This window comes from Macrobrachium rosenbergii, chromosome 55, assembly GCF_040412425.1.
Source record: "Macrobrachium rosenbergii isolate ZJJX-2024 chromosome 55, ASM4041242v1, whole genome shotgun sequence".
Lineage (NCBI taxonomy): Eukaryota > Metazoa > Arthropoda > Malacostraca > Decapoda > Palaemonidae > Macrobrachium > Macrobrachium rosenbergii.
Genome location: NC_089795.1, coordinates 58,512,358 through 58,537,049, shown reverse-complemented (window position 1 = coordinate 58,537,049; position 24,692 = coordinate 58,512,358). Strand labels below are relative to the sequence as shown.

The 24,692-nt window shown below is 37.6% G+C and overlaps 1 protein-coding gene across 1 annotated transcript in view; it reads right to left on the bottom strand.

Moving 5' to 3' along the window:
- LOC136835818 (cytokine receptor-like) overlaps positions 1 to 24,692 on the bottom strand; it is a 191,670-nt gene that overhangs the window by 153,183 nt on the left and 13,795 nt on the right. Inside the window, 1 exon segment of the mRNA XM_067099671.1 lies at positions 11,103 to 11,370. The gene's annotated coding sequence lies outside the window, so the exon portion shown is untranslated.

Below are 24,692 nucleotides of genomic sequence, written 5' to 3'. Positions count from 1 at the left end.
TGTAAAATGGAAAGCGACTATGATCTTCCTCTGTCAGGCAATATTGCTCAAAATGGTGGTTTCCTTGTATGCAAAATGTCGGTTTGATTCTGCATGGCCTTTATTTCAATACGAAACGTCCGTTATCCCATTATTATTATTATTATATTATTATTATTATTATTTCAGTAGATGAAATCTATTAACATGGATCTAGCACAAAGGTCCACTGACTTGAAATTCAAGCTTTCAAAGAATGCTGGTTTCAGCCTCCCACCGCAGACCCCACATTGCAGCAGTAACTGATCATGATACAGAGCCAGTGATTTTTCATCGCCCTGGGTGAGATGCGAACCCGCGACATCTGCGTGGCACGTCACGACACTGAACACTACACCATTGGACCAGAGTCTGTCTCAAAAACAAGTTCTTCATTGGAGGGTGGGTAGAGCTCTCGGCTAGCACGCTGCTGGCCCCGCGTTCGACAATCCAACCAGCCAATGAAGAATTGGAGGAATTTATTTCTGGTGATAGAAATTCATTTCTCGTCATAATGTGGTTCGGATTCCACAATAAGCTGTTGGTCCCGTTGCTAGGTAACCAGTTGGTTCTTAGCCACGTAAAATAAATCTAATCCTTCGGGCCAGCCCTAGGAGAGCTGTTAATCAGCTCAGTGGTCTGGTTAAGCTAAGATGTACTTAACTTTTGTCTCAAAAACAGTACGTCAACATCCACATTGTGTGGAGGTGTCACGCTGTCACAATGCCACAGGTAGGCTAGTTTAGATAAAGCCGGCCTTATGCTAACACGATCCCTAAGTGTGGTAAAATGTGAAGAGGAGTTGGAAATTTGGTGAGGAACTCCTGACTCTTCACACCAACACAGGGACCTTACTCAATTATTCTGACTTGTACCACTTTCCACCTGAGTCGACTTAAGCTTGTCTCTTTCTTTGGGAATTACGCTACTATTCTAAGTGCAGAGACCATTGGAAAGTGATGACAAATTACCTTTTCTGATCCAAGCCCGAGGATGAAAAGAAAAAAGAAAGAAATGGGAAGAGAAACAATTGACTATGTCAAGAAAAAGCAGTTGGCTGAACAGGAAAATAACAAGAGGGTAAGAGCAAAGAGAGCTTTAATAAATGGTACAAATCGACAAGATTTCCCTCTAGTTAACATTTCCCTAAAAAAATTAAATTCATACTGAGAAAGTAAGATCCCCTTCATCTCTACCCGGAGGAAAATAGCGCCGTATTAGTATGGAACTGGAGACTCACCCAGCTTTAGCAATTAGATAATTGGTATCGATTAGTCCTTTCTTCTTCTCTCTCTCTCTCTCTCTTAATACACACAATCACATACATACAGACATATACATACATAAATACATGCATATATATATAGGCCTATATATATTATATACAGTATATAAATATATGTATATGCATGTATGTATGTATGTTCGCGTGTGTGTGTGAGTTTATGTATGTATGCCTGTGTGTGTGTGTGTGTGTGTGAGAGAGAGAGAGAGAGAGAGAGAGAGAGAGAGAGAGAGAGAGAGAGAGAGAGAGAGAGAGAGTATGTGCTTAGGATGAATAATCACAACCCAAGTAGAATCTTCTGTTTCTTAAGCGCTGTCAGTGTTTACGAACTCCGGCCAGAATTGATGAAGAACTTGACAAAGGTCTTACTTCGTGGTAAGAATCAGAATAGGACTGAAATTAGGAAAAAAAAATAATGTTACAAATAGTAATGTTTCCTACAAAACAGACGGATGCGATAAGTGATGCTTGACTCTTTCACAACAAGTAGACTAAAATGTCTATTTAAATTTAAGACAGAATAATTAAGAATTTAAATTTAAGACAAAATTAAGACAGAATAATTATGAGTTAGAATAATTAAGAAAGACAATGTCGATATCACCACCATCAATAATTAAAGCGTATATATATATATATATATATATATATATATATATATATATATAATATATATATATATATATATATACCATATGTATATATAAATCGTCACTGTTAGATGGAAACTTGCAAAATAAACTCACATTTATTGACAGTTCCCAGTCAGTTTCACAACCAAGATCTTCCTCCCATAACATATAAATGCAATACTGACCATGGTAATGGTATGAGGAGAGAAGTGCGTACTTGTAGTAATAACAAAGACGTTAATATTAAAAAAAAAAACTACATGGTGTCCATAACATAGACCAGCATCACCACTATAACAGTACCAATAGCAAAGAAACAAACATAGAATAAAGAAAATAATTTCACCTGCAGGTAGATTTACTACCTTGTCATCACAAGGTTAATCCTTCACAGGTGAACTTGCCCATCTGTTCCGCTCATCGCCGTTGTAGCTTGTGCACTCACACACAGAAAAACATTTTTATACACACACGCGCGCGCACACGCACATAAACACATCCAAAACTCATGACATGCGTAAAAGCCTAACAAAAATGGCTGAGCTGATTCATAACAGAAATATTGTTCTCTTAAGTTAGCACTCGTGGCATACGTAGGCTGAAGGCAAATTCCGCTTCCTGACAATTCAACAACTCTAGTCCAAAGGGACACACTAACATGAAACATCAAGAAACCAGAGAGAGAGAGAGAGAGAGAGAGAGAGAGAGAGAGAGAGAGAGAGAGAGAGAGAGAGAGAGAGAGAGAGAAGGACTAAACATCTGGAACAGTCACCCAAAAGTAATCAAGGTGACTGGCGTACTGGACTATTCCATAACGGACGCTATACAAGGTACGATGTCAATAATAAAAATGTATCGCTTCTTAAGTTATCCACTGCGGCTGCTCATAACGGATGCAAGGCTATACAGCCGACCTTGTGGCTTCCCCGCGCCTGCGCACTGTCAAGAATTTCGGTTGTTTGAGACGATGCATTGTTCAGAAGAGTATCATGGCTGAATCTGATGTCTAATAGCTTAAAGTCACAAAGTTATAAAAAGTGTCTTTTTGTTGCATGATGCAGACAGCAGAAATGAAGACATGTTTTCTTATATGAAATGACTTCATATGACAACTGTGATGGCAAGAAAGAAAACCTAAATTAAATAGTATCTTGTTTTAATGTTCCATTGAAGTTAGGCTGTTTGATTCGTATGCCGGTATTTCAAATGAAGCAGTTATTCTGTTGACCTCTACGTCCATCCTCCCTTCCCTCCTTTTAGTGTCTTGCTTACATATCGTTAATGAACGTACAAAAGAAATCTCGTATTCCCATAAATAAAAACCAGTTAAGCCATAATTCCAAAACATAATTCATTCATCCCTTTCCAGTTTCTCTTAACGGATGCCTTTTATGTCAGTGGTGAAGCAAATGCCTCTCTCTCTCTCGTAATGTTTTCACCATACTCAAAAATACGGTACTCCTGTATTTTACATTTCATTTCTATATAAAAATCAGTGTTCAGATAAAAAAAATCGCATAATAAAGCCCATTGTCATCTCATAGAAACACCTCACAAAAATAGTAAAAAAACACAAATCGCGCTCTTTTACTAACGAGAACATCTGCAAAAAGGAAAGACAACTTTTTGATCATCACTACGTTCCAAAGGTGTCCCATATACAGGCAGTTACGTCACAGAGAATGGCTACGGCTATAAAGGACTCCAAGATAATTATTTTACAAAGACCTACACAAACACGACGACTTACAAGCGTTCGGAACTAGGACATCATGGCATCCTTCTCGCTGATCGTTATCAAGAGGGTCGTTCAACAGAGCACCAAAACATCCTCCTCGGTGTTTCCCATTACAATGCTTCAATCAACACATCACCATAACATCACTCTCATTAGTCCTATAGCACTTAAGACTAACGCAGTACCATGACGTCAATAAGACCATTCTCATTAGTTCTATAGCACTTAACGCAGTACCATAACATCAATAACATCATTCTCATTAGTCCTATAGCACTTAAGCCTAACCCAGTAACATTACGTCAATAAGTTCATTCTCATTAGTCCTATAGCACTTAGCCTAACGCAGTACCATTACATCAATAAGACCATTCTCGTCAGTCCTATAGCACTTAAGCCTAACGCAGTCCCATAACATCAATAACATCATTCTCATTAGTCCTATAGCACTAAGCCTAACGCAGTACCATGACATCAGTAACATTATTCTCAATAGCCCTATAGCAATTAAGCCTAACGCAGTACCATTCCATCAAGAAGATCATTCTCATTAGTCCTATAGCACTTAAGCCTAACGCAGTACCATTCCATCAAGAAGATCATTCTCATTAGTCCTATAGCACTTAAGCCTAACGCAGTAGCATTACATCAATATGATAATTCTCATTAGCCCTATAACACTTAAGCCTAACGCAGTACCATAACATCAATAATATCATTCTCATTTTGGTCCTATAGCACTAAGCCTAATGCAGTACCATGAAATCAGTAACATCATTCTCATTAGTCCCATACCACTTAAGCCTAACGCAGTACCACAACATCAATAACTTCATTCTCATTAGTCTTATACCACTTAAGCCTAACGCAGTACCATAACAATCAATAACATCATTTTCATTAGCCCTACACACTGAAGCCTTATTCCACATGGCACTATGAAACCATTGTCACGGATCCCCACTAAATAAAAACACCATTCGCTTAGGACTGTGGCATTATTCTCATCAATCATTCTATTTGATACAGCCGGTATTCTGCACACCGAACTCACTAATCAAAGCCTCATTTAACAAAGCACCACAAAATCCTTCTTCTCACTGTCTCCCAGTAAATAATTTCCGTCAACACAGCATTCCCACTGACCCTAATGAATATTTGTTTCGTTTTACATACCAGTAAAGAGCTTCTTGAGAAATAACGTCATAACATGTTTTACTGATCCCGATAAAATCTTCCTTTAATACAGGACCCTAATACCCTTCTCGCTGATATAGAATGAAGTCTTCTTTTCAAAACACCACAACATTGATCACAATGAAGAACTTCATTCGTCCTAGCTCACTAAAACCTTTTTCAGTACCACATATAAAAACTTCATTCATTATATCACTACAGCATCACCCTTACCTATTCGTTATAAGGAAAATAACTTAGCATAGCACCCTAACATTACTACTAATTGCTCCTTAGTAACCACCGTACCATCTTTTTAAAGTTTTTTGAGGAGATGCGGTCAGATAAATACTATATTACCTTTGTAACGGGCTCATTATAAAAAAAAAATTAATTAAAAGCGACAACATCCTCCCCACAGATACAGCTAGGCCTATATCAAGTCCGGTGTACGGTGGCATGTTTTTAAAGGTACAATCATGACAGTACCCTTGGTAAATCTTTATACAGGAAATAAATCAATGTCCAAACCGATCCTTTCTACGTTTACCGTTTCATTTTGTCTCTCCTTTCTCAAGTGTAAATAAACTTCTGATAATGAACTTCAGGAGTATGATATTCGTCCTTGGTAAATTTCTTAGGCTCTATCTATGAGACTACTGCAACGTATTACTAATCTTTCTACTTGATTTGATCACTGAATACATACTCTACTTTTATCATTAGCATTATCATTTATTATTACATTAAACCTAGTTCCACAACCTCCCACTCCAGCAGAGATGAGGCAAGGAGGCGAGAAGCTAGAATGTAAGGACTAAACCGCCGAGTCATCTCCGATACATTATTAGGGTTCTCGAGTCTTGATTGCTATTGTATTCGGCCGCGGATAATGAGATGGCGTGGACGTAAGGAAGTAAAAGAGAGAGAAATCGACAGGCCGTATTCTCCTCTGACAATATAACAAATTTACATGACAGCGAGAAATCATTAACTGAGGCATGGCAAGGAATGTGGCATGCTAGAAATAGGAAACCAAATAGCAACGAATGGAGAATCAACAGTGAAATGTAAAAAAGCTTAATGGTTTAATAACAAATATTGTGCATGAGCAAATGGAGAATCAACAGTGAAATGTAAAAAAGCTTAATGGTTTAATAACAAATATTGTGCATGAGCATATAAGAAAATAAGCTGATTTCAATGCGGAAACGAAACAAAAAAGTATGTAAAAATTATCAATTTCACTCTAAAGTAAGTTGGCAGGTCACTTATAGAATTATCAGCAGCAAGTTCAAGCTTTTGAATTTTAAATTTCTGAAATATTGTTGATAAAACTTGCCATTATTTATTCAAATATCCAAAACATAATAGCTCAACTTCTCTTGTAATTCAGTGGTTTAAACTTATCTCAGTGGACAAACAGATACCAACACCCTGAAACTGAGATTGATTATAAAAAAAACTAGACGGTGAACTAAAATTAATATGGAATACTCGGAAAACAGTTCATTTTCGGCTGCTTGCCTTCTGCTTTCACCTATATAATGAAGCTCAGTTCAAAGCGGGTAAGCGACTCCTACTTTTGACGAGGGGGAATGCAGCCTTTGTGCCAGGGTTTGCTTACTCCAGCAAATGTGATATGAGAGAGAGAGAGAGAGAGAGAGAGAGAGAGAGAGAGAGAGAGAGGAGAGAGAGAGAGGTCTATGTACACAAAATTTTCTATGCGGTGTCCGCTTTGATTTAGGTAGCTATTTACAAATGCAGATACAATCGCACTTGCACAGACACACATGCACGCGCGCAAACATACACACATATGCACACACACAACATATTTATTATATATATATATATATATATATATATATATATTACACACACACACACACATATATATATATATATATTACACATATATACAGTCACCTTCACCAGATATTTATAACTTCAAGAGGTCATTCTGGCCATAAAAATTATATAGGCTACAGACAAACAAATAGGCTATACTGACGCACAAATATATATATATATATATATCTATATATATATACACGAGTATATATATATATATATATATATATATATATATATTGATTGATTGTGTTTACGTTTAATGCTGACATAAATGGGGGGATGGCAAAGCCAGAGGACTCTTCCAGAAGTAATCATGGTCATGCGTAAACCAGGGGGAGACAGCATGCGCGCGGAGCACAGGCGGTGAATTCAGCCCAGAGAAAAGGCGACATCCGGCGTCTTGTGAAATGGGCAACATATTGCAAGGAAGAAATTTGGGGGTGGTTCGGCCAAAAGCAAGACACGTGGGTTTCGTGATGACGCTGGAGAACCGAGGTATTAACGCACTGATGATCACCGCGCATGTAACCATTCGTGAGACCGCAGGTCAAAATCATACATGATTGGTTCCCTTCTGGAACCGTAATTGCGTAAACGGTAATAAAAATTCACCGCTTACGCAGATAATACGAGACATGCTTACCAAATTAACTAACAATGACGAGTAATAAAATGAACACTTCATCGACATCACAAAATCGATTAACGGCAACTAGATTAAACAAGATTGGTTCATGCATAACACTCAATAGACTTTGCGATAATCCACTGCACACTTACACTTATGTATGCGTTTGTGTGTAATATATATGTATATATATATAATATATATATAATTAATATATATACAGTATAATATATATATATGTATATATATATATATAATATATATATATATATATATATATATATATATATATATATATAACCACTAAATTCTTGGCCGGTTTCATTGTCTGAGCAACAAATTTAAAACATTAGACTGATTGTAATGTAGGGTGATCAAATCGAATTTCCACTTTTCTTATTCTTCTTCTTCTGTGCAACAAAATATAAAAGCTAAACCTTATGAGATGTGAATATCACAATTAGAATTCTTAAAAATTAAATCTCGTTTTGTGCAGAGCAAAACACAAGCTTTCGTATTCATTTGCTCTTTTGCACCAAGCACAATGCCCATATGCATTCATTAGGCAAACTCTTTGTTCCTCTTAATTTGAAAAAAAAAAAAAATAAAGAAAAATACACTCGCTCCTTGCCTTCGCAAATGTAGTAATAAACTGGATAGCAAGAAAGGGAAACGCAGAGAAACGACGCCATTGGAGCGAAAACATCAGCGAACACCGAGGTCTCGTCGACCTTATGGTAAGGGATGGAAGGCCACAAACTCGTTCCTGGAACATGGATGTTTATGATGACTGAACAATCGGACATTCTTTTTTTCTTTTAGCGGTACCCTGACAGGCGTTCTAACCCACATAATTATGACGATGGCGGTGTCGGCAATGCTGGGTTTAGGGCTCTTCACTCGGAGGCTTAGCCTATACCCACACTGTTGCTTGGGCCCAATGCTCCACCCACAGTGTAAGCAGGGGCACGCCCATAGAAAGGGGAAGCTTTGTCTAGACATCGTGCAAACATTATTTTTCTGTGTAGAATATTCTGCACTTCTTGTTGTGTCTGTCCAAATGACTTTATGATAGTATATACTTTTTCGGTTTTCGCAGGGATGGCTGCCACGTGAAAAGAAAAATTTCCAAATTCGTGTAATGTAAAAATAGCTTATCTCTATAACTTCCCAGATTTTCATTCCGTTTCTCAGTCTTCTTTATTACCCTTCAATCCACGTTCTTCTGTATTCTTCCTTTATTCTCGGTAAATTTCTTGAATTCCCCCGGTTTGTCTTTCCCTTCTTCCGCATCATTACTCTCCCCTTTTAATGAACACCGCATTTTGATTAGCCTTCATCTTGAAATTGATCTTATACTTTTCATTTAATTTCCTCCTCCAAAGAAATTTTATTCTCCCACCCTCGTTTTTTTATATATAAAAAATATTAACACTCCTTACGTAATATGAATTACTTGAAACAGATATAAAAAAAAAAAAACAAATATTATCACTCCTTAAGTACCGAGTTACTTGAGATTGATATTAACGTACTATCTATTATGGCCACTCTCTCTGGAGGCAAGCCTCGGACGCATGAGCCTTTCCTACTGCTTCGTCTCCTCCCTGAACCTTATGACCAGGCGTAGGAGAACGGAGATAAGGCCTTCCTCTAAAATATTCCATCAAGCGACGCTCTTCCACTTTGGACAGGCAGGTCACGACGACTCTCCGTGGGCTCAACAAGGGAACCTTATCACTTCGAGTGTATCCGGTGCAACAAGGGGCCCCGGCTAACTGAACCTCAAGACACTACTACCCCCTGAAACCCCAGCCCCACCAGCAAACAGCCTTCAACCCTCCCCTTCATCCAACCTCCAAATCTATCGCTACCACTCTTGTAAACCGCAGCGCCGCGCCGGCTCCAGTATCTGCTGTATTCGTGGCTCATGACCTGTTTAGTTTTTTATTAGTTTTTTTTTTTATTATTTTTCTCCGCCATAGAGTGTTTCATGCCAGCATAAGAAGATATGAAATGTCGTCGATTTACGTGAGAGAGAGAGAGAGAGAGAGAGAGAGAGAGAGAGAGAGAGAGAGAGAGAGAGAGAGAGAGAGAAGTATAAAACATTCTGTCGATCCAATGTGGGCTACCAGCCTCTGAACATGGGTGAAGGACCATCAGATATTTGATACACGGCGCTGCCTCGAGCTAAGTCTTTCTTGCACCTTGATCGCATTCCCCATATGCACATACATCCAAATCGTTTAGACACAGCTTACACAAGAACAGTAGAAATAAAATCAGTGACGCTTCGTTGCATAAATATTCTAAATTTTTCAACAACTGAGAATGTTTTCATGCGTTTCTGAAGAGTAGTATTTCAAGGAATACAGCACAGATGTAGGCGTACGACCCAATCCCAAGGGCGGGTTAAAACATTTCGGCAGTGCCCACCCTCTAAAGAACCATAATTTTGTCTGCTGTATATTACATCTGTCACGTTTTATGGACATGATGATTAAACGTAAATAAACGATTCATGAAGCAACTTGGCAAATATAAAACACTACTGGAGTGGTTCTCAACAAACGCTCTCATCAGCCTCAAGTAATACACCTTATTGTTATGTACACACACGTTTAATAAAAACCTAACGGTGCGATATTTCTGTCTCCTCAAAGAGAAAGAAAAAAAAAAAAAAAGACAAGCAAAGACGTAATATACATAACCTTGAACGCCTGAGTCGCCTAAATGATTCTGTGTTCAGAACATGATTCTCCGTTTCTAGAGACTTCGCGTTGCTCATTTTAATGTTCGACTGCGGTCTAACACCTTCAGTGGTCGTGACAATAGCAAGTGGGTCTAGCCTGCTGTTTTTCTCTTCTGCTATTGTTCATCTTAATTCTCTCCCTACTGCTACTGCTACTACGCACTCCATCAAATAATCTATTACTGCAGTTCAACCGAATCCAAACTGCACATGGAGCAAAACTGTTCACTGCATTAGTGCTCTAGAGAGAATACCGCAAGGCAACACGTTACAATCAGGAAAAAAAAACAACATAAAAATAAGGGAAATAACAATTCTTATTCCAAGTTATTATCAGGCTAACCTTGTGAGCTCATATGCTTTGTTGCTTCCCTGTCAACAGTTGGCTTTGCGAATCACAATGTCGATTTCAAACCGCTTGGTTCCAAAGGATATAAGATCAAGGGATTTATTGCTAAGATGCAGGAAAGTTCATGATTTACTGTATATTGACAGACCAGACCATACTCGACATATTCGACTTTACGTTTGCTATTATAATCACCATTACGAACTACATACCGTACTCATATAAATACGTGAGCAAAATTGCCAAGTTCTTATTCGAAGTGTTGTCTGTTTAATGCAATTCCTAAATTCTGTTCAGAAATAATAATAAAAATAATAAGAGAGAAAGAACTGGTTTAGCTGTTGTTTGTTCATTCTTCAGTGCATGCACAATTCGGCGTGAATAGGACATGGTAAAAAAAATAAGAGCACAATCGAAAAATGACACTTGTGAATTACGATAAAGGATATTCCTTTCTTTGACAACTAACATAAGAAAACACACAAATGGTATCGTAAACATATGACAAAAATATACACAGAATGTACTGATAACTTTTTTACCAGAATGGGATCTATATAAAAGAAATAATAATAATAATAATAATAATAATAATAATAATAATAATAATAATAATAATAATAATAATAACTAGCGAAATGTCATGCACTCAACTGCTGTTACTTACCTTCTTCCAATAGATGATGGAAAACTCTATGCTTAAGATCCAAAGACTTGTGGTGACCCGGATAAAGCTTGAAGTGCTCCTTGCTTGCTTCACAATTCACTTTATTTTCTTTTTAATATTTTCTCTATTTTTTCTATTCCACCAAAAACACAATACTGGTTCCAGACACTATTGACACTTTAAGGTAGATTAATTTTCCAGTGGTCTTGTGCAGCGTCCAAAAAACTAAATTAAGTCTTGTATGCACACAAAACTTATATTGTAATACCTGCAAGGGAATTGAGGCTTTAGTAAAAACCAGCCACCTTCTACAAGGAAAAGCTCCAATTCAGAAGACGGCGCCAAAGACGCGCTGGCTTTATTCATCACAGTCAGAGACTACAAAACGTTCAAGAGAGACAAGTAATTACGGAGAAACAAAATACTCGTTAAAAATATCAAAATAATAAAAGCAATCTTATAATCTTTCTGAATAAATGGCTCACCAGGTGCTATTAGTCACAATGCAAAGCCCTAATGACAAACTCATAGTCCCCCTATTAATGAGCGAAAGTAAAGACTGAATAAAATTTTCCTCATATGGTCCTATTCCTGTATAAAATTTATTAAACAGTAACCTGTAATACCTCGCTTCTTGTAAAAAGTATGACCGAAAGTGATGACAAAATAAAATTAAATTACAAGAAACAGAAAATAAACCCTTTTAAAAACCACAATCTTTCTTTCTATCTATACACAAGATATGTATATACACACAGGATTTTCAATTTCTTCCACATGAAGAAAATTGTTACAAAAATGACTACCTTTTCATATAAAGTTACCTTTCTTGGGTGAGCAAGTTTCTTTTTTTTTTTTTTTACTTTTAAGTGTGAGGAAAATGACAATTTGCACGTAACTGAATGTAGAGTTACCTAACTGATAGGGATATGACCGATCTCAACAGCAAGATAAATACATCATCATTATCTAATGGATTGCAAAAAAGGCAGTGAAAGGTAAATCGGTACTGCATCCTGTATGACAAAGCAAAAATTCTGGATTGGTCGGACAGAAAAAAAAAAAAAAGTACCGTACACTGCTGCACTGAAAAGTACTTCAGAGTGCTTTTTAAAGTCACCACTGACTTAGCCGAATTACTTGGACATTCTGAAAACGTCCACAGTAAAGAAAAACAAATCTAGCATTTGCTTTAAAACAAAAAATATTCCGAAATAATGAAGATGAGCTCCAAAGGGAAAGGCCACGGCATTATCAAAAGTTTCAGATGAAACCGGAGATATAATTGTACACGATGCGTGATTTCCACTGTGCCCAACCCTACAACCTCTAAAAGATTATTTATCATTAAAACAATTTTAAGCAATAACTAAGCCGCTTAATCTGCAAGGAAAACAGACGGGTGGCTTAATATTGATCATCAGAGAACGCAAAAGGAATAAGCCTAAAAAGAATGAAAAGAGAAGCATTCAAACGTAAAACAAATAATGGAAACAAGAAAAAGGTATGAGCACAGCCGTGCTCTCACTAGCGTCGTAGGTCGAACAGACAAAGAGGACCTCATTTCACTGTATGAGGGTATTGTCAATCTTGCTTCTCATTAGCCTACTTGACGTCGGGGAATCAGTCGCACTTTTTCCTCTGGTACAGCTTCAAGGTGAATAAACACAGTCTTCCTTCGCAGGTATTTTGACATATTGCTAACAACATTTATGCAACATTCGCAAGTGCAATTAGCGCACCCACAATTATTCAAGATGAACAAACACACATGTATATATAATATATATATTTTATACACATATACACAATATATATAGCCTAGTATATATAGCATATATATATATATATATATATATATATATATATATATATATATATATATATATATATATATATATATATTAGCGCACCCACAATTATTCAAGATGAACAAACAATGTAAATATATATATATATATATCATATACACATATACACAATATATATAGCCTATATATATATATATATATATATACTTTATATATCATGCATGTATGTATCTATCTATATATATGTATATTAAGATATATAATTCCATTTTATGTATTTATTAATTTCTTTGTGATTGGTGTCTAGGTCAATGAACCATGCTAGTTATCCTAATAGGTTGTGAACATATGCGCGTAATAATTGTCTTACTATTACCACGTTCCTGATCACTAATATTTCAAAAGTTATTAAAAAATATATTTATCAGTAAAGTTACGAATCTCAATAATTTACAGTTTCATCGACCTTTTAATTTTCAACTAATGTTAAATTCAATTTTGTGCCTGAATATATAAAAACACGAGTATTTATACGATTATTTGTATATGTATATATTTTTTTGTGTTTCAGACAATGTGAAGTGAAAATTAACGAGTAAATAATAAAATACCGAATTACAGTTACGATTCAACGTAAGTGATCAATGTTAAAGGCAACAGAGCACATCCGACGATGAGCAAAATACATAATAATCTAAGAAATGTCAAGGCTGAAGTAGTCGAAAGGCAGATGTCTGTTAAAAATGCTTTTGTTTATCGAACAGATAGAGTCTCTCTCTCTCTCTCTCTCTCTCTCTCTCTCTCTCTCTCTCTCTCTCTCTCTCTCTCTCTCAGCATTCATTTGGGAAAAGTATGTCTAACACCAAACGCCGGAGAGTTCGCCTTTAACAGTTACTAAGGATTATTTCATAAAATGTTTCTCATTGAAGGCAAGACATCACAACTTAACATTGATTCGAACTACGTAACCCTACCGAAGCTATTAATGTTTAAAACAACAATTGCACAAGATATTTCTCGGCAGAACTTTTCAGTGAAATAAAAGAGCTTACTACTACGAACAGTTCTTATAATAATAGAGAAATTATTATTCTTAGAGAAAGAGATTGAGGGAGATGGCTTGCGTATTACTGTCAGCGAACTCAACAAATCCCCCAAATCATCAGCAAACTCCAGTAACCATCCTCCATCCTAGTATGACTAAACTGCATTCTCCATCCTATCCTCGACAACAGACTCCATTCATCATACACCCATGACCAACGACATGAACTCATCACGTAATCATCGTCAACACCACTCCCTAATCACTATTCTGTCACAATCAGCAATCTCCATCTACACTCCTATCATCTTCAGCGGACGCCATTTATCACCATTCCATCATTATCAGTTATTTTCGAGCACAATGTAGGCTGGGAACTGAAGAGCGTCAATTCGGACCTTTCGCCTAGAAAGACAGTTATTCAGCTTTAGTTGCTATTTAAAGCAAAAAGCCCACGGCCAGTACCAACGACGAAGATCAAGATGGCATTTTTATAGGTCTATAAAACATATCAAAAGCTTAATGCACGTCATATAGGCTACATGGATGGTATAAAGGTCAAAAAAAAAAGTTGAAAATCTACTGTAGAGGATTATGGTTACATAAATGCCGTGTGTTTGACATAATGCATGAATCAGAGAGAGAGAGAGAGAGGGGTTAAAGTGTTGACGTATAAGTTCAATAGAGTGCATGGCTTAATACTGCAAACCCATACGCACGCACGCACGCACACACACACACACACACACACACACACACACAGAGAGAGAGGGGTTGGTGCTTAGGTTCCCTTACACTGCATGGCGTAATATAGTGTACGACCATACTGGTGCAGAGAGAGAGAGAGAGAGAGAGAGAGAGAGAGAGAGAGAGAGAGAGAGAGAGAGAGATGGTGCATAAGTTCTACTATATACTTCATGGAGTAATATTACACGCCCATACTAATGGAGAGAGAGAGAGATGGTGCATAAGTTCTACTATATACTTCATGTTAATATTGCATAAGTTCCCATACTAATGGAGTAAGAGAGAGATACTAATGATTGGTACATAAGTTCTATGCACTGTGTCGCGTAATATTACGCCCAGAGAGAGAGAGAGAGAGTTCACCACGTAAGAAGTTCACTGCGAAAACCGAAGGGATTCGAGAAAGACCCAGTAGGAGGTTTTGGCCAACAGTGATCTCTGCCTGGCGAACTGTTAACAACACCTGAAACTCTTTGCAACGTCTCTCCGGCTAGATCTCTCACAATTTCACATTGCATTAGTTCCTTCCCCGCTTTGTCCAACTTCTTTACTTTTCCCTTGCGCCAGTACGCAGATGTCTCGTTAAACTACTAAATAATACTAATGAATATCGCCAGAGAAAGAAACGGAGCTATTTCACCGATCCCTCTTTTCTCTTTAGGCCAATGGCATTTCACAGCGGGCTCAAAATAACCGTTGACTTTCATTTCTGACAACAATAACCTATTGTTGCGGGAGGACGTCCATCCTAATCATGATTCCTAAAAAATTTTTCATTTCAATTTCCATCGCGCTCTGCTGAACACGCAAGGCAAAATTATCATTCAAGAATACAGAGAGAAAAGACTATACGCTGCAGTTTACGAAACGTTAAGTCTACAATAAAATTACTAAAGGAACTCAGAGACAAAGGGGGAGAGAGATTGAAACGAATCCTAAAGAAACTGCTTACAATGCATAAAAGATCGCATTGTAGTAATAGACACCACATCTACATTAATTACGAAAGGGAAATATATTTCACTTCAACATTCCAATCATGTTACTGTTTTAAGAAAATTTTTCAGCATTCTTACATGGCCGATGTAAATACTTCATGTCACATGATCAAAAGGGAATTTAAACTAGCCAGTGCCATATTACTTTAAGAAACTATCACTCGACATATTTTGCTTGAGCACCTCATTAGCAAAACTTGTGACGAGTTTATCCACATGCCAAAAATGTCGTCGACCTGGTTGGGTATCTCACACAATCATATATCGTATTCAGAACAAGAAAATCTTCTAACATGGCAACGATGCCAATGATCATTTACCTTCCAATTTTACATACAACGATTTAAAAACCCACTACCGTAGCACCGTTCAAGCAAATATCGCAGGTCACATTTATTATTAAATGAAAATACGGCAGAAAAAATGAAAGACTGGTATTCCCCAGGCAAAAATGAGATCCACCTCAATCAAAACGAATAACCTGCGCATTCTAGGGTCACGTCACAAATGATAACCTAGAATCAAGTTAATCATCAAAACACGCAATTTATGGCATCGGTTGTGCTCAGTGAAGAAACCTCTAGGGAATGCTGCATCACCATCGATGACAAAGACTGCTATTCATTGCTGTTATCTATTTCTTGTAATGTAAGGGCAGAAAAAGAAACAATATTAAAAAAAACAACTGGAAAATACAAAAAAAACCGATTCCAGCACTAAAACATTTGTTCGAGAACGGGTTCAAATTTCCCCATTCACCTGATCACGACATTATTACGTGTAGCTAGAGACAATTTTTACGCGAGGATATGGAAGTCGCAGTTATTCTTGGACAGTCTTCGACATTCAGCCGGGTATCATGGTTAATAATGTATCTAGGAACACCTCTATCAATATTTGGCGTCTTCTTTTATTATTGTAGAAGGCACCTTCTCAAAACTATGGTTATGTGTCTTCTATGGTTAGTTATTACGTGAAGAAATGTCAGTCATTCGATATTTATATATATACATACATATAATATATAATATACACATATATATATATATATATATATATATATATATATATATATATATATATATATATATATATATATATACGATTAAGAAATGGCGCGGTTCATTCTTCATCCTTGGGTGAATGGCTGTACATGTGCAGAGCAGGATGCGCGAAAGAGGGAATACGACTGAAAACGTACCCAAACCTCGCAGGGACTAAAGCAAAGGAATTGGAAGGTACTCCTCGGCAGGAACCAATAGGTGACGTACAGTAATAAAGAATCATATGAAAAAAGACGCAAATGGATTATCAAAAGGAGAAAAAATAACAGCTGTAACCTACATTTCTAAGTAACCTCCACATCCTTGCCAAAACCTCTTAGGCTAGTCTTAAGAAGCAATTAATCATCCCTTACCAGGATATCTCCATTGGTCATAAGACAAGTAAAGGGACAGAGAAAGAGAGACAGAAAAAGATATAAGACGAAGCAAACCACCGAAGGAATATGTACTGTACAGGAGACAGGTTACTTGCACACCAACCAACCGCCTCCAACGCACACATAATCGATAGCGGCCAAACATCAGCTCTAGCTAGCATGGCACCACATTACAGCCATCTCATAAGCAGACCGATTACTATACCCGGAGACGGCTGTAAAGTACAGCCTACCAACGTTTAGGGTTCCACGCTGGTGGATTTAAAATATGTTAATCTATGCGAGTGAAGAGACTAGGGTGCAGCCTAGTCCAATCGCCACTCGTTCGCTATAAGCAGGTTGTAGATCTGCCCGTCCATGCACGGTAGACATAACTTTCAACATCATACTCCATTATTCTACCCACAATGCCGTACGGTACAGCCCAGTTTTGCCAAATGGTAGCCCATCCTTTGCTATATCTAACATTACTGTGTATTTACCCGAGACGAGATAACGCTGTCTAAAGATGTCAACTCAGAAAAGAAACTGTGAAAGAACTGTTTCGTGCTTAAGATTTCCTCGCCGAATTGTTACAGATTTAAGAAGAAATCTTAAAACAACGCACACAAACACGTCGCGTACACACTCTAAGCTAAAGAGGCAGATAGAGAGCCCTATCAAACATCAAGCTTTCTTTTGCATCTCGTGACAATTGGAAGTTTGCACATTTCCCAACAAAAATTCGAGATACATTTCTATCCATCACAGTCGACCAAATAAAGCTCATCCTTCCTCGAATTCCCTTTCCTAAAATAAGCACACATATGGCAGGCACAATGAATTTTAGGCCTAAAAGTAACCCTCAAAGCGAAGATGTTAGGAATAGCCAGCCGTTTGAATAGGCCTCCTAATTGTACGACGTGGATAAAAAATATTATTCTATACATTCTCTGAAAATGTGGCAAAATCTTAACTTTAAAGAGACATGTCATTAATTGTCCAAAAGAGAAAAAAAAACATAGTTGTTTAATCAAATATTACGTTGTAATAATTTTACCCCATGTAAATGAAGTAGCAAAGATGTTTATCTATTTATTTATTCATCAATTTATTTATTTTTGTCAATGTGTTCATCTTTTAAAAGACAGGATAGGCTAAATCTTTTTCATTGTAGGGAAACGCCTTTTATTAAAGAAAACTATAACAATCAAAATACGATGACATCGTTTTAGCAAAACGAAATAATAATAATAAAATGAAACAAATAAAACCAATTAGGTTTCATTTCTCTCGATATTGGATTAAAAGGTGATATTTTCACAATCGCACTAATTTACACTTAAACAAAAATAATAATCGACTCTCCCGATAAAACCTGAGTTGCAACAATCCATACATAACCTTAGAAGAACATTTAAAAATATCAACGAGTATACAAAAAAGGGATTGACATTGCGTATACAAAAACGGTAAAAGGGTAATTTGGCCTGAACTAAATTTCGTTTCCGTGACGAAAGTGACGTGTGCACGAAGGGCTCGGCTGGCAGGCCTGCCTAGAAATTCCTTCATATTTATGGTTATAGGCCTTCAAAAGAATGTTGTTGATGGAGGAACTGGTGGATGGAGGAGAGGGGAGAGGAGGGGAGGTGGAAGAGGGGTTGAGATGAGTGGTGTTAGCCCTACATGCTTCCATCTCGCCTCCCCTTCCACGTCCCTTATCGATCTCCTGACGATAACAATATCAACAAAAGGCCGTATCTACTTGAGGTCTACTTGGTCACCAGCCAAGACGGAAGGAGAGTTTTCATTACCTTTCCCTAAGCCTAACAGGTTGACAGTCGACGCAGCTCTTCTTAATAACCGGTTTCTCATTTCTCGCGATACCTCCTCCTCCCCCTCCTATACCCTCCCACCCCCTTTCTTTTCCTACGAAGAGCGAGAGGGGATTGAAATCTAATATTTTTCTCGTGAAACAAAAAAATTCCAGGCACCCGACAAGATCATTCCGAATTCCTTTCGTCAAAAAATCCCTTCCTAGGAATTCTATGTCGTTATCAACTGCAGTCAGTCTTTATTCACCAGAGGATGTGGGCAAGTACTTACTATTCAACCCATATAGGAAGGGCATTAGGCCTCATAATTCAATAACAGCAGACGCCGCCATCCTCTTAAGAAGACAAGTAGGTATAATTCATTGGTGAGAGAGAGAGAGAGAGAGACAGAGAGAGAGAGAGAGAGAGAGAGAGGCTGTGGAATCAGGCTTAACCGGATATCAACTCTTGCAAAAGAAAAGTGTGCGCCAATGAGGACCAAATCAGCCCTTGATTCTATCTCTCAACCAATGGGTGGAAGGCAGGAAACGACGATGAGAGGGAATTTGGCTGAGGGTTTGCATGTTCATATTAAGATTAACTTGCAGCAAAATTTCAATTTGAACGAAAAATCTACATCGCACAACCAATTGAAATGTTAGTAAGAGGTGCGAAGAAAAAGATTCAGCGGATGAATCGTGTGCCTTCAGTATCACGCATTACCTGTTACTCCTATTCTCCAACAGCATATTCTCTCTCTCTCTCTCTCTCTCTCTCTCTCTCTCTCTCTCTCTCTCTCTCTCTCTCTCTCACACATACATAGACAAGTATATCCACTTCAAAACACCAAAAAGGTATTTCCAGTATCCATAACTAGTGAAATTATAATAGTAGCTCTCCCCATGGATCATGAAAAAATAATCCCTACCTAAATAACGTCCTTGACTGGTAAGTAATTTGCATATTATATTATATGGCTGAGAGCTCATAGGAAAAGCTTCTATTCCTATAATATACAATGCAGTAAAATTTACGAGCGGGGGTGAGATTGTGAGTGACTGCATAATATACTCGTATATATAGATATACTCGTACATACATATATATATTTAGATGTGTGTACACACATCATGATATATATATATATATACACTCTCCTAAGAGAGAGAGAGAGAGAGCCCAAGGTTAAAAGACACTATATATATTTCCCTGCCTATAAATGCGTTGAAGATCACTAAGTGTCCACCCCTCTGTGAGGAGATGCAATAATTTATAAGCATCAGTGACCGATAAACAAAATAAAAGAAAGAATCTTGTGTCAAAAACATAAAGCATAGACACATACATTTGATATAGAAAATAAAAAAGCATTTATGCACATATTAATCATATTGTCAACAATAGCGGGAATAATTAGCCTTATTTCTACAGAGCACAGACGCCGGTTTAATAATAATAATAATAATAATAATAATAATAATAATAATAATTAATAACATTCTAATGAATAACGGAATTATCCTCGCAGATGCAGTGATGAAACTTCTGACTGTTAATGGTAAAAGAATTACAATTAATTGCCTCTTTAACTCCAGTATCTAAATTAGAGAAAAAGCCTTTTATTTCCGCTTGTCCTTGAAACACTTCCAAATCTCCCCTGAAAGAAGTTGGAATCAATCTACATAAGCATTAATTTCGACGTCGACTCCCTTGGGACAGCGGCAAGAAGTGACGATTTAGTGGTAGGATTTTTTATCGGATACACTTTTTGAAGATTTCTTTCCAGTTTTGTTAATTCAGCTTTTAGAATTGCAGGTTAAGAAACTATGGTATTAAATCTACTAGAAAGAAGTAGTTCTATTAATTGAATATACAATTTGGGCCAAAGACCAAGCACTGGGACCTATGAGGTCATTCAGCGCTGAAACGGAAACTGACAGTAAAAGTTTTGAAAGGTGTAACAGGAGGAAAACCTCGCAGCTGAACTATAAATCAATTGTTAGGAGAGGGTGGAAAGTAAGATGGAAAAAAGGGAATATGAAAGTAGGTACAGTAAAACGAACGAGAGGGGGTTGCAGCTAGGGGTCGAAGGAACGCTGCAAAGAACCTTAAGTAATGACTACAGTGCACCGCATGAGGTGCACTGACGGCATTACCTCCCTACAGTGAGTAATTCTATGACAATCAGATTATACTGATCTACTGTACTTGCAAATTACTGGCGCAATTTCCATACATAGCCCTTACGCACTTTCCGCATGCAGCAATCCCGGCCTTGTTAGGACGAAATGTAAGTGGACGCTCTAATACCAACATATGGTTTTAGTTTCCCGTTCCCCTGCAATGACGTCAATATCGATGTCACTGATAACCAAGGCACCTTTCCAACATCTCTTTAATGCTAACTAAATCACTGCGCGAGAAAATGCTTCGACTTCTTGACTCTCCCTTCCTCGCTCCGAGAATAGAGACAAACGCTAAGGCACGAGACATCTTCATCAGTCAACGCTGAAGCTGAGGAAGAAATCTTGTATTCTGGATATAGTAAAAGAATGTCTTCTTCATTCCAAGTGAAAAAGTGGCGGACGACAGTGGTAAGACATTTATCTTGTGGTATAGACTGGAATTTTTCTTTACTGTAGCCATACTTTTGACTGTATATTATCCGTGAAAATATATTCGAATTAAATATCAAGGCATTAACAGTTAGTATTGGACACTAAAATCTTGCAATATATATATATACTCAACTGTAAGAAAAAAAATAAGCAAAGTTGTATTTCGAACAAAGCTTGTTATGCACCATATCGCTCCAAGCAATATGCAAATAGTTAAAAACTATTTCTTTTCGATTCACCCTAATCGGTGGACAATGACAAAATGATAAGGATAAGGATCATTAAAATCTATGCACAGCTCTTACAACTGTGTCTGAGAACCTCACAGTACCTCTGAACCCTTTTGCAAGGACACCCGCTCAACTTGAAAAGCGCCAAGCACTTGAGTTTAAATTGATTTAATCAAAAACACTGTTCATTTGATGCTACAAGATTGTAAGAAAATACGAAAAGGAATAGTTAGTCGTTTCTTATTCAGATGCGTTAAATAAAAAGGCAAATCTAGTGCATTACCATTTCGTAAAATCGCAAAGTACCAAAACAACACAAGGATCATTCAAGGTTCAGGCACACTAAATAAATCAGACCTTAGCGAAAATAAGACGTATTGCTTAACTCGACATTGGAGTTAACGTGTGACAAGCAATTGTAATTCTATTGCTATTCTTTGCCCTGGGTTTCTTCACTGCATGTGAAAGAATAATGACGTTATTTTTAGATACTTACTCTTATAATCGTTGTTATTTTTTTCAAAAGTAAATGTTAGTAAAATTTATAGTTCCCTTTTCTTGCAAACAGAGGCAAAAATGTTTAGAACAGAATATAGAATTTAGGCCTAAGGCCAAGCGCCGGGACCTATCATGTCATTCAGCGCTGAAAGGGAAATTGATAGTAAGAAGGTTTTAAAGGTGTAACAGGAGGAAAACCTCGCAGGTGCACTATGAAACAATGTTTAGAGGGTGGAAAGTCAGATGGAAGAAAAAGAATATGAACGGAGGTACAGCAAAAGAAATGAGAGAGGTTGCAGCTAGGGGCTCAAGGGACACTACAAAGACCCTTAAGTAATGCCTACAGTGCACCACGTGAGGTGCACTGATGGCATTAACCCCCTACGGAGACGAACATGCTTAGCAAACATGTTTAGGAAAAAGAGGATGTAGCTAGTACGCGATTATGTAGCTTTCAATACTTCGCACATAAACCGCCTTCAAGATAAAATGGGCTCTCCTAACAACATAAGTGAACTGCACATACGAATTCAGTGGGTAACTTAGCCTGCAATAAAATGTGAAGCACGTTTCAGCAACCAAGTATATAAATGCAGAGTAATTTGAAAGCCAAATGGCCCATTCAAATGCCCTATGAAAAAATTTTCATACAGTCATAGGATCCTAAAATATTACACGAAACTATAAGTTTAAATATCACAGCAACTTCAGCCTCTACGTTAATATCCAATCATATTATTTATTGTCAAGCTAGTCTATGACTTTCTGTTAGCGCTGTGGTAACAAGCAGAGAAGCAACCAGGCCACCAATGCCTTGAGGAAATGGCAGCGTCTTATAACACGCCTAACGCGCGGTTTCTAAGGCAAATTTCTCTATTGAAGGGCTGGAGACCCCTTTTGAGGGCAGTGACTAAATATGGGAGGTACCCCTTTCTTTGGGGCTGACGGGAATCACCCTCCTGTGCATCCACAGGATAATTGGTTCCATGGAAAAGATTGATTAGCAAATCTATTTTCAGCAATTCCAATGGCTCTGTGCTATACATTCAAAATAACCGTTATTTCTAACATCGAAGCAATTCAACACATAGCTCCACAAAACAAATAAAAAATTACTTCAGTAAGTTGACAGTATTTAAGAAAACTTTCGAAACTAATCTTTCTGACCAAATAAATTGAGGCAATAAATGCAGTGATAGTATAGTAACAAAAATCATACTTCGCAATAATAACACTCTGGTGATTTAACGCAAAAATGATAGAAAAGTAATAAAATCAGACCTGTAGTTCTTGATAACCTGGACAAAAGTATATTCACTAATAATTTGTGATTAGGTCTTCTCAACAACATAAACTAACACTCTGAGTAATAATAACACTTCACAATTACTGAGCTACTACCGTTCACCGAACATCGACAATACATTTATTCTGGAACAAACGAAGTCAATAACCTAGCAGGGCCCTGGCAAAACGTCTCATACCCATTTGTGCGTACCCCCGAAAGGAGCCTCTTACCTCCCGCTTACCCACACGAGCGGGGGCCCCCGTCAGTCAACACCCCCCAGCAAGCTAGCAGGGTCGGCACACAACCGCCGGCTCCGCCCCTCAGCCCACACCTCCGCACGCACATTAGCCATTCGACTCTCCAATACACTCTCTTCACATCATGCACGAAGACGACCACGACGCATCGTCAACAGTTCCTTCTTTCTTTTTTAAGTTCTGTTTCCCTTCTCACTGCACTTGCGGATTCTCGTCAGCCTCGTAGCCTAACTGTACGGAAGCTTTGTGGCCTTTCGTCAATTGGTATTCCGACCTGATAAAGTACATAGCGAAACGTTTTGAGCTTGCAGTTTCTGTGCCGAGTTAACAGAATTCTTGATTCAAGTGGATACTTTCTAGGCAGGCAGTTCCACGGCGAATGATTTTTATTGTCGGTATACATTGTTATTCGCAAACTAAAAACAAAGGCACTTAGGGTTCCCTGTATCAGTTCAGCCACCTCAGTGGTAGGTACCTGGTTGCAGAATTGAACGAATTAACCGAACACCTACAGCTAACTAAAACTTGTCCATTTCACAAATCAGAAGTTGTTGATTGCCACTCACATAAACACAAAATGCAAGTACGAAGTTATGTTTAACGTCTGGTGTTCACTATTAAATATACAGACTAAATTTACTTCAGAAACGATGCGGAGAAAAAACAGTCATCGTTAATGGATAATAAATGCGAGGGCATAGTACCAGAAACACTTGTACTTGCGATCATATACACTAATGATATGACCTGTTCAAGTATCATACATTCTGCTGACGTACAAGAGAAGAGTCATTGGCCCCAACTGCGGAGGTTAGCAAGTCGCTTAAAATCATTGAACTGTTCTGAGTTCGTGATGCCAGCTTT